At 37.1% G+C, this 11,809-nt stretch overlaps 1 pseudogene; it reads right to left on the bottom strand.

Moving 5' to 3' along the window:
• Positions 1 to 4,414: 4,414 nt before the first annotated feature.
• The window catches only part of LOC142340417 (uncharacterized), a 47,573-nt pseudogene continuing 40,178 nt past the window's right edge, over positions 4,415 to 11,809 (bottom strand).

Below are 11,809 nucleotides of genomic sequence, written 5' to 3'. Positions count from 1 at the left end.
GTCTGATCAGGAGGCGAGAAACAAAAGTAAAGGATTAAAGAGCAACTGGTGACAAGAAGTTTGAACTAAGTAGAATAACCAGGAATGAAGAGCAAACAAAGTGAACTAAACAAGTACATTGTACTAAACTTTACTGCACCGAATAAATAATATGTAGAGACATGCTCAGGTTTTTCTCTCTCTCTCTCTCTCTCTATCTCTCTCTCTCTCTCTCTCTCTCTCTCTCTCTCTCTCTTGCAAACTGAAGACGAAAGAATTTTTTAGTTTTCTAAAACACTTTCTGTTTATGATTTTTGTACTATCAGCTTTTTCATTTACAGAAATGCCAACAGTCTGGAAAAAAATGAATTTGATGAGAATTTTCACAATACAGCAAAGCTAAAAGTAATTTTTTTTCAGTTTTCGGGAAAAGTTATGATTGTTGGATTAAATTTTCCAACTTGGAGTCTCGAATTTTCTCTGTGGCATTTTACTATAGTGGGGTGTTTCAAACGATCTTCTCCGACAACATAAGGAATAAAAATCAAAAATATTAGAAAGGAAATCACTCGTTACTTTTCAATAATGAATTTGGTTGATTTGATCTTCTTTACAAGATATCGCATGAGACGTTTTGTGAAAACAACTCTAGAAATTAGAAAAAATCAATTTTCTGCTTTCAGCTTTATAGTTTAAAAGTTGGTTTTATGGCTATTATGAGAGCTCCTCTAAATTGCCTGAAATCTTCAATTTTCCAAAGAAAATCTGTCCGATGGGGAAAAAATTGTTTTTAATCAACAGGAATTAGAGAGACTGAAATTGATTTTTAAACAATTTTTCGAGGATAAAAATAATTGACTAGTTCCAAAAGTTTCGGTCAAATAGTTGAAATTGTTATTTTTTGGCTAGAAACAGTAAACAATTACTCGTGACAATCAAAACTCACTTTAAACTAACTAATTTTACTACACATTTTTTCGTTTTTTTCTTAAATTACAACGCCATCTGTCAAAATCTTGACGATAACTTTCTTTAGTTAGCAGACGGGACAAAGTGCATGAAAGATAAGCATCGGCATCCTTTATAGATATACGAGCCTAGAAAAGCGAAGCCGCACTATAGAAAAATTAGATAGTTTTACTGAGGATAGCCATAATAGTTGAACAAGACACCACAAACAAAACGCCACACTACAATCATTGAAATCATCTGCAGTAATTTTCTTCTATGAAGAGACTTTTTAGGTGCACAATTTGAAAGAGATAGAAATCAAGGCATTCGCATCTCAAACGATTTGACATGCAGGAGAAATACGGAAAGAGAACAAATTGTTTTGAGCCTTGTTGTAACAGACAATGACGATTAGAACTCGTAATAAGAACACGCAAATCCATCACGGATCAGAGAAAATCTATAATATGTTTTAAGTATTTACGATATATCATTTAATAACTTGGCAAAATTCTACACTCCAACAACTACAGTAGTTCCCGAGCAGCATCTTGAAAAGTGACTGCGACCAAAATCAGCACTGTCATATGAGAACTCAGAATTGCATCTAAATTTCCGGTACATTGATTGCAACAATTTTCCCAACTAGGCCAAAGGCGAAATCTCTGATTAAGGAAAAGACTATTAGGCTGCAGGAAAACATAAATAGGTATATGTTTTTAAAGTATTTCCGCAATTGAAACGCGAAATGCTGAGATTTGATCTTTCAAAACTGCTCTGATCAGACGTCATTTATAAATGAAAATGATATCTATCTAAGCATATTCACCTAACAAGGAAACAGTGCAATACTTAACACGGGAGCACACATAGATAAGGAAACACTGCAAATCCTATTCTAATTTATAACACTTTTTAAACAGATTTAAATTTTCTAGAAGTAACGCATTTTAAAGGGCCAGGGCAAAAGTCTGTACGTCGAGACAGTTCCAGAAGAAAAGCGTCTACTTCCAGTGCCTCCCAGACGGCAAGAGCCAATGTCCATATTTTTGTGCATATAATGAGGTATGAATGAAACTATCTAATGCTATCAATTCAAAACTAATCGATCTGAGAGATTTAGTTTGAAAAAATATCAGCGATTTTTTGAACTTTGGAACTTTTTTCATGTTATCGCTGTCGACTTGTAGCTTATTTTCATTAATGACATCTCTTGTCTCTGTCTAGTGAGACAACAGTTACTAAACTTAGCGCTTTAAATACAACTAGTGATTTTATGACTTTGATAATGGTTTTAACAAAAAACTGTTGATTTCGAATTTTTTTGATTCTATTATCACATAATCAAATCAATGAAAAGTCCGATTAACGTCCCAAAGGAAGCCCAATTAAACATATATAACATAGCTGGCAGATTGCCAGAAAATAGCCGCAATAGCTCCGTAGATCTGCAGTCTCAAAAAACAGTAAAAAGACAGACCAAAAAAATTCGTCTTTTCATTGAACGCTATGTTATATATTTTGATTGAAAATCCGTATAAGTTTTTGCTGCCTCTATTAACTGCTCTCAAATAACCTTCATTTAGAGTGACACACACACCCATTTGATCTTATCTCTTTGAATTAAAGTAAATAAAAGTCAATTTCAAAGTGAGGAAGTCATTTTTGAGAGTGAGGTAAGTCAAGTGTGACCAAAAATTTAATCACGCGAATGAACAAAAAAACTCGCTCCACTAAGAGCAAAAAGTGACGTCACACATGCACTTCAGTTGAACAAAAAGCAGATTTTAAGTGGTTGTGACGTCATATGGTCGTAACAAAAATCTCGACGACGAAATAAAAAAAAATAGCAGGACAAGTCCTGACGTACAATTCAAATAATTTTCATTGACTAAACATAAAACTAGACATAGAACGGACTATGAATAAATTTGAAAAACCATTTAAAAAAAATCCGATCCAAAAAGTCGAAAAAAACAGTAAAATCAAAGTGAAATTGCCGCATGTGAACAAAAAACCACTAGCGACAAAGCGAATTTGGATCTTTTCCGTTTGTGCCCCCCCAGCTTAGTGGGTGCATATTATTTGCAACCCCCAGACGCACGTGCAATATTTTTACATAATGATTTACAATGTAATGACACGTGCTCTGTCACTGGGGGGAGCATAACGTACTGGGGGGGGGGGCACAAACGGAAAAGATCCGCGAATTTTTGTTCAAACACTGTTTTCTCACTCTACTTTAAAATTAGAGCGCAAAAATTTCACGCCGCAAAACCACTCGCTTTTTCGCTCCACTTCCTTTTTCGGCGTGACCAAATTCACTACTCCAATTTGACTTCAAAAATCATGAAAATGTGTGAACAGATCTTAAAAAAGACAGCGCCCCAATACAATTCAAATTCTTTGAATTGTAAAAACCAAGAGAATCCCAATAATAGCCCCAGCTATCACTGTGCGGCTATTAATAAGGAGTTTAAACATATGTAATATTCACAGTGATTAGCTTCCAGTTTTAATGGTTTCCTCATTTGTAAATTTTGTTTCACTTCTAAAGTTTTTCATCTGTTGTTCCCTTTGCAGTTGTAAGACATATGCTGAATCGAAAACTTTGGCGACTTTCCGTAGGCTTCTTTCGAAATATAAGTAATTCTACATTATATTTTTGAATAACTGGTGCCTTTATTGCATTTGAATTCAATTTATCGATAAATTTTGGGCTTTGCCCTTTGATTCTTGTTTTTGTTAACTTGAAACATAATACCATTATTGACAAAAACCCATTACTTTCTGGTGAAGCAGGTAATATTATTTTCTTTGTGTTCTTCAACCGATCCTGTGTGCTTGACCTGTTGATGTTCGCACTATTACAAACTGAACATTAATAAACTTTTCACTTAAAGGTTTTTGGCTTACGGTTTTAACGGCTTGTGTGTGTGGTCTAATGACATAATCTTACTACCAACAGGTCCTATTGGCTACCTAAGGAATTTCATGTGAATCTACCTAATACTTTTTTTTCCTAGTTGTAAGCTTATGGTTGTTATATCTTAAGTAAATTGGTTTCAATAATTTTCAATTAATTTTTGAACTCATCTCCTTTTTATTCTTTGTTTTACTTGTTACCCAGTCCCAATGTTTTCTAAACAATTGCTTTGTAGTGAAGTACAAGTTAAATTGTTTAGTTTCGGTTTTAGCTCGCTCTATTTATCAGTGTTATTTTATCATTGTGTTCTGATAGTATAGCGGTTTTTATACGCATACCATTGTTTTCGAGCAGCATGCGAATTCTTGAAAGTTTCCTGTCCTCCTTATTTGGTAGACAATTAAGTCAAATGTGGATGAGCGGGGTAGGAACATTATGTGCAAACGCACATTAGCGAGCCTTCTTGATCAAACTACAAATACCTGTTGATTTTTGATTGCAGCTGCTTAAACTACCTTCATCTGTAAAGCAATTAAAATGTTAGCTGCAAAAACAAAGTTCAGAAAATATACTATCATTGAGGATTATAAGGAACTCAAAAATTCTATAATAAGCAATTTGCAGGAATGTAATGTCGTCAATAGAATAGAACAATAAAGAGATTTCAACAAAGTCTATAATCAAACAAGTTTACAATCATCAAAGATTATCCACCACATCCGTAAACTCACACACAGATCTGCCGAAAGAGGTCGGCTGAAAAAGGAAGAGAATCTTTAGAATGTGGAAATTAATGGATCTGTCTAAATGTACGAAGAAAGAGCAATTTATCAGTAATTTCTGGTATTATTTGGAACATAAATATCACAAGTAGATAGCAGAGAAAAACGAAATGAAGACAGAATAGGACTTAGGACTAACAGAGCAGCTCTAAGTTCAACCAATCAAAAACGCCATCAATTATGTTCTGGAATATTGTGGAAGAATTACAGCACGGATGGATGGTGGAGTCACAAATGGAGAATTTGAACAGTCGAGATAGAATTTGAGGAATGTCTGAACGGGTGAATCTTCCAGAGTTGGCTTCTCTGGAATAGATTGGAATTGTCATCTGAGTTGATTAACATTGTGCATTTTGATAAATTGTCACATTGCTACAGCAGCACCGCTTGATCGATCAATTGTACATTAAACATTTGAGAGTGTTTTTGCATTCAGGTTATGACAGTGTTACATAAATACAACCAAGGCTAAATTCTGCAATTAACAGCTAACGTAAATTATAATACTCTGTATTCTACATAACAAAAGTTTCAACACAAGTAACAATCTTTTGAGACTAGGCAATAAGTTCTTTCCGTTATGATCTTCACTTTAAAAATTTGAGTTTCACCCGAAATCAGATCAAGTGAGTTGCCGACCATCTCAAATCTAATCGCGAGTTCTAAATTCTGGGTCACATTTTTAAGCTATCGGCGACAATTTATTCAATGATCAAAGCAAGATCAAGTTTTTCAGATCAAGTTTGAGTACTCTGTGTTACGTGCTTTTATGTTAACGTGAGTTTGTTCAATACTTGGGCTGTTTCTTCACGGGCTCACTTCCACCCCCTGCCGAATCCAACGACCTTTTCATTAAGCTGGGCTGAAACAGAAGCCAACGTGTTTCAACATGTTCATCCATTATACGTGAGAAAACAAAATAAGGACATGACATTTTTCAATCGCTACAAAACTATCATAAACAGTAGAAATAGTCATTAAAAACACTAATTGTTTCCTTTTTTTTATCTCGGAGGAATCCGACATTGCATAGCCGATGTTCCGAATTTTACGATAAGTGACCCTTTTCTAAAAGTAAAATATCAAATTTGAGAACGCAAGTAAAGAAACAAAATTCAGTTGATTACGTGGGAAAAGGAAACAATTTCGAATTTAACTGTTAAACTCAAATCTCATTTGAAGACGAAAGATCCGCAACTCAAACCAAAAGTCAGTTTAATCGTACACTTCCAACAATTATTTTTTACTCCAGATATCAATTTGTCCTTGACCAGAAGAATCGGAAATAACGTTTACATGAGAGCAACCCGAAGGCTCGAAGCAATTGATTTCCACCCCTTTAGAACCCATCGCTATATTTGGTTTATTTTTGCACTAACAGTTTCTGAATTTTGTAGTAAATCTGCGTTGTTGCGCCTTCCTTTTCTGCAACGAAGCATCAAATAATTCACTGGGATAACTTACAACTAAAACTCCGCTCTAAACCTGATTTGTGATATAAAAAGCCGAAATTGGCTAAAAGATAAAAGGTACAAGCGATGGACGCGTACACTGTATGACTCAGAGAAAGCCAGCAATCATTTATGTGAACTAAAAAGGGTTTCCATTTCAGTTGGAAGGCAGTTGTTGAATAATCAAACCTCGCTTTTGACAACCTTTCTTTCGCCATGAGCTCCAAATATTTCCTGTGCTTTATACACACCATCCGAGGTGCAATCTGGTCGTTTCAACAACTTAGACTCAGATGTAACTTTTTCGTCAGTAGTCGCCCGATTGGCTCTCACTAACTCGTTGTTCGGCTGGACGTACCGACACGAAAATTTCGTTTCGGGGAACTGGCTCAGCATATGGCCGGGGGGAGGGGCCACTGGCATTTTTCTACCCCCTTGACTTTGCGGAGATGGTAATGTAGTTAAAAAGTGCATTGGGTGATGGTGGAAAGTGGGATGAGGTCCGTAATGGGGGTGGGGGAATCGGGGGGAGTACATCATAGGGTACTGGAGGGGTGCTGCCATTGGTATTGTAGGGTTGACTTGGATGGCAGAAGTGGGACTACTAGCAGGTCTGTGATGCATGTCTCTTTTCGCATCATGCAAGTCTGCAGATGCCTAAATCAGTAACAAATAATTTTATCCCTCATCCACGTCAAAACGCATTTGAACTACTACAATGTTCAAACATAGTCCTTTCGTCAAAAATTAGACCAATTTGGACAAAAACCATCATTGACACTGATATTAATCGGGAATGGAAAATTGGAGGATGTTTGCGGGCTATATCCTGAGAAAAAATTGTCGTGAGTGGTTAGACTAGACAGTATTACCGAGTCTTGTGTCGGAAAGGACCTGTAACTTAACTATTGCAGCAGCTATTCATATTTTTACTCGTTTTCGCTCTGCCATCGTGGTTCTTTTGTATGAAAAATAAAAGTTAACACGAGGTGACACGAGTTTTTTTTTTAAATTTTTGTAGAAAATGAGCGGAATATTGGAATGTTTTGATCCTGTGATGTAGAATCCTGGCGAAATAAAAACTAAAAGAACCATGTTTAATCTTATCAGTTCAGGTTAGCTCCATTATTAAAAAAACTTGTACTTGGTAGTGATGACATACGGATTGTATATAAATCCTAGGCTTATACAAGGTGCACTCACTTTTGTTTGATTCATATTGTTTTAGCGACTTATTTTCAATCCAAAAATAATGCGGGTAGGTTGACATAAAATAAATTTATGTATGTCCCTTTATACTAACAGTCATGACCATTGATAGGGAAAAATTAGCAACAATTTAGAATGCGTCCTGACGATTTCACAATTATTTCAACCGCTGGTCTGATGTGTAAAGTATTGTTAATGCTCTGGCTAACCTCAATAATGCCAGAGGGGTTGTGTGCACCGGCTGCCGTCGGGTGGTTGTCGTAGACTACCTGATCCGCAGAGATGTAAGCACTGGGAGGTGCACTGATGAAGGCATTGGCGGAGGGGTGAGCCCCTGCTTGCTGGTAGGCTAGCAAGGAGGCCAGGTCTGTTGGAGCGCCTGCATGGGTAGGAGCGGCTGCACCCGGGTGGTGATGGTGGGCGGTAGCAATGCCTCCCATTCCAGCGGCTGAGAGTTGGGCGGCCGCGAGCAGTTGCTGTTGTTGTTGCTGCTGCTGGTGCTGTTGTTGCAAAGCAGCCGCTTGTTGGAACTTAAAATACGAAGTCCATATTTTAAAATAATGTATGTCTGCAAAGCTTAAACGTTCCTATATACAATACCATAAACTTTTGGCACTTTGAAACTGGAAAAAATATGTTTCAATCAAGGTTACTTGACTCTGTAGAAGTCACTTCGAAATTCTTACGAACATCTCACCACTCTGCAACAGAGTCGCTAAACCTTTATGTCAGATGTCATCGAGTTCAGCAAACAGAGGTTATAATTCAAATTAAATTGACTCCAATTAATTTAGAATCAGAAGAATCCACGGCTTAAGAATCAGAAGCATTAACCACTCGGCTACCAAACCCCTTTACACTGCATCTTACATTCAATTTTTGGTTTAGCAACAGACGTAATTATGGATGCATGCAATTTAGGTCACGCAAAAAGCAAGAACCAAGCCTGAAAAAGTAACCGAAAACATGAAGCGACAGAAAGTTCTAGAAATGTAAAACGAAAACAGAGCTACAGAAGACGAAACAAAAAACATAACCTGAAGAATTCCGGAAGCGACACAAAGCGTCAGCTTTACAAGGAAAGCCGAGATTGCAGCCGGAACTACTAACTTTTGTCTTTAAAACATTAACTCCTCATCTCATCAGATTTGATTTGAAAAAAATGCCACTGTCGCTGAATACAGAAATCTTGATACAGTGAAACTTAAAATTAACAGTAAGATTGAAAAAGGGCCAAATTACTTAGGATGGTCAAATACCGATAGGCTCAAAAAAACTGAGATGGCTACGAAATATCACAAACAATCTCATGATACTCACCTGAAAAAAAAACAGAATTTCACGTTCAGCTGTAAAACCTAAAAGACACTGTGAAAGCATGAGGCAGTTAATATTCTTAGCAATCAGCTGATTTTTTTTAAAAAGGAACAATAAAAAATAGGACTCAAAAAGTTTACTGTTTTGGATGAAAAAGATTTTGCTAAATTTCGAAGATATCACGCTACCAAACAACTCAAATATTAGTTGAAAGAATTACAATCCCTGACGGTGCACAAGACTTTTATTAATTAAAACCAAAAAAAAACAAACAAAGAGAAATTGAACAAAAAATCCAAAATCGGGTATGAATTCGTACAATTCTATGAAATAAAAACCCTTACGTCACAAGGAGGCATTCATTGCATTAAATATCAAAAGTAGGTTGCAAATGCACTATTTTTTTTCTTTAAAAAAGTCGGCTATAAAATCCAAAAATGAAGAGATTAATTAAAAAGACATCCAAAAATGAACCAAACAATAAAAAATGTGCTTATTTAGAATTTGAAAAGCATTATTCAATTCTCAAAAACAATGTTTCATCAATTTCAGAGGTTAACATATAAGATTTTGGACGAAAAACGGCTAAAATGTTTATCTATATGCGGCATTCTGTCAAAAACAATTTTCAAAGTAGGAAAGTCATTCACTGTTCGAAGAGCATGATGAAAAAACTTTCTCGCTTAGACAAAACAATTCACATGGCAATTTCACTAGCCTTTGCTTTTAGGTCAAAAACGCTGTCTGAACGAATAGTACTTACGGTTTAAAAAACCTCAAGAAAACATACTCCTCTTCGAGTCGTAAAACACCAAGAGCACCGCAATATAGCTACGCTCAGCTTACAGTTTTATAGCTATTATAAATAATAAAATTCAATTTGACGAAAGACGGCGCAAAAATTGAACGAGGATCCCAACTAATATACCTCACAGCAATACGTGGCCAATGTCCAAAATGTCAAATTTCGATAAATTTTACGTTTTGAGGAAACAAAACCATTTTGAGCTTGGCCTTAGTCTAAAAGTTTATTGCCTGAATTTTATTAGTAATTACGTGACACCAAATTGAATGACTTAATTTTTCTTGTGGCCAATGATATGGGTAAGTTTAAAACCACAAATCATCTTTTTAATCCACAACTAGTATCAGGAGGGACATTTCTGAAATTAATCACAAATTGCGTCTTCTTTCATTAAGGTAATCAAATAGTGTATCCGCGAGAAAGCAAAATTTAACTGAATTAGCCGTGTCACTCGTTTCCACACATGCCCACAACTCTGATCTTAAAACATGGGTCGTGAAAAAGCACGACAAAATCGATTATGTATACTCGTTTTTTTGGACATTGGCCAGCGGAATGATCATATTGCAATGATAATCGGATCAAATGGAAGCCTGGTCAGATTAATGCAATGCTGTTGCGTACACAATAGAAATCACAGAAACAAAGGTCCCGAGTTTTTTTGAATGGGTATTGATTAATTGCAAATAAAAGAACTAACGATGTCCATTCCGCCGGGTATTGTCTGGTAAGGCAAGGCTGCGGTGGTCGCTCCCCCCGCTCCTATCTGCATTCCCTGCTGTGCCGCAGCTGCAGACAGAGCTGCCAGTTGTTGTTTGTTGAGAAGCGGCCAGGGCTGCCAGGAGTCCAGCGTTACTGGCACCACCACCCAACCCATTTGGATCCAGAGTATGTGCTCCTGCGGAAGACGTTTCAGAGCCGTGTGGAATCAAACCCAGTGCTTTGAGCTGTGCATTTTGTTGTATCAACGAGTTAGCAGCTGAGGTATTTTGAGAAATAGTAGATGTAGGGGTTGGGTTGTGGAGAGGATTTGCTGGGTTTTGTCTTTGTTGCTGGCTTGCGCTAGAGCTAGCATTTGGGCTTGTGCTAACTCCTGGGTACTCTGGGATCCAGCAGCAGCCGATGCGCCCGGAGGTCCACCGGCGCCCCCAGCCCCAATAACAGCGGATAAAGAGCTCTGCTGAAACAGGTTAGTCTATTTAGTACTACTGGTTAGTATCAGCCATTATGACACCACCAGCCATTATTCTCCATCCGTTTCACCCCAAACAAGCTGAAATCTTGTTCACTGTTCAGCATAGAAGTCAGATCTTTCTATTCCGTTGCAGAAACTTTTTAGTCACGGAGAGTTTGACCAAATAAAACATCAATACTTGTTCTTCACGTTACACGGGAGTTAACAGCTGGTTACACCGAGATAGCTGGATGGAGCGGGGGGGGGGGGGGGGGGTTGACGGACAGAGATGATAGGCTGTGGGTGATGTAATTTGGGTGGATAGTATGTACAATAAGTGAGACAGATAGATAGTTTGTTGGCATCATCAGAGTGAGCTTGTCCCGCGCCTTGCTAGTACAGCAGCCAGCCAGACTTCTAGTCAAATCATACTTGTATTAATAGTAGTAGTAGTAGTAAGAGCAAGAGAGAGCAACTCAAATCAGGTGGGTGGTCAACAATTAATATTCACTCACAACTCATATTATCTAACATTGCCTCATCATTCTGTCATGGCTTATGATTGTTGACAGGCGGAGGAGGACAAAACATGTTGTTTCAGCGCGAGATATAAAATACGAGAGTTGAAATTTTAAAACAATCGTTGATGAATTATTTGTTTTAGGGGTAGTTGTTGTAGTTTCAGTCAGTTTTTCCTCATGGCAATGCAACCACTGTAACAAACAGACTGCCAGCCTTGATACCATTTCGGAACCAAAATTTCTTGAACGAAGTTTCAAAAATATATATTTCAAATGCTGTTTTTTTTGCGCTGCGGTTCATTGATTTCAACATTTTAGACGTCACTGTGTCTTTGAAATACATGGTGTTAAAGATACTCAAAATTTTCGTGGCAGTCGCTAATATCGCAGAAAAATCCCCAAAGGCGGAAAAATAAATGGTCAAGCAGCCTTGTAACGAATAAGCGAGTTCTTTCAATTTATTTAACCGATGAAAAGCAAAAACAATTGATTCCATGAAACTAACACGAGAATATTCCTAGATAATACCAGCTCGGATACTCAAGCAGTTTAAACCAACCTTGTGAGCAGAAGTTATTGAAATTCTGGGAAAAATTGACTGCTACGAATAGGTTGCAACGATAAGGCCGAAAAAAGGGAAAAAAATTTAAAACCATATTTTGTTTAACTGACTTCCGATAAGGACACAGGAAAA

The sequence above is a fragment of the Convolutriloba macropyga genome, chromosome 1, assembly GCF_964194025.1.
Source record: "Convolutriloba macropyga chromosome 1, txConMacr16.3, whole genome shotgun sequence".
Taxonomy (NCBI): domain Eukaryota; kingdom Metazoa; phylum Xenacoelomorpha; order Acoela; family Convolutidae; genus Convolutriloba; species Convolutriloba macropyga.
Note: the sequence above shows the minus strand (reverse complement) of the source record. Positions and strands in the feature narration are given on the sequence as shown.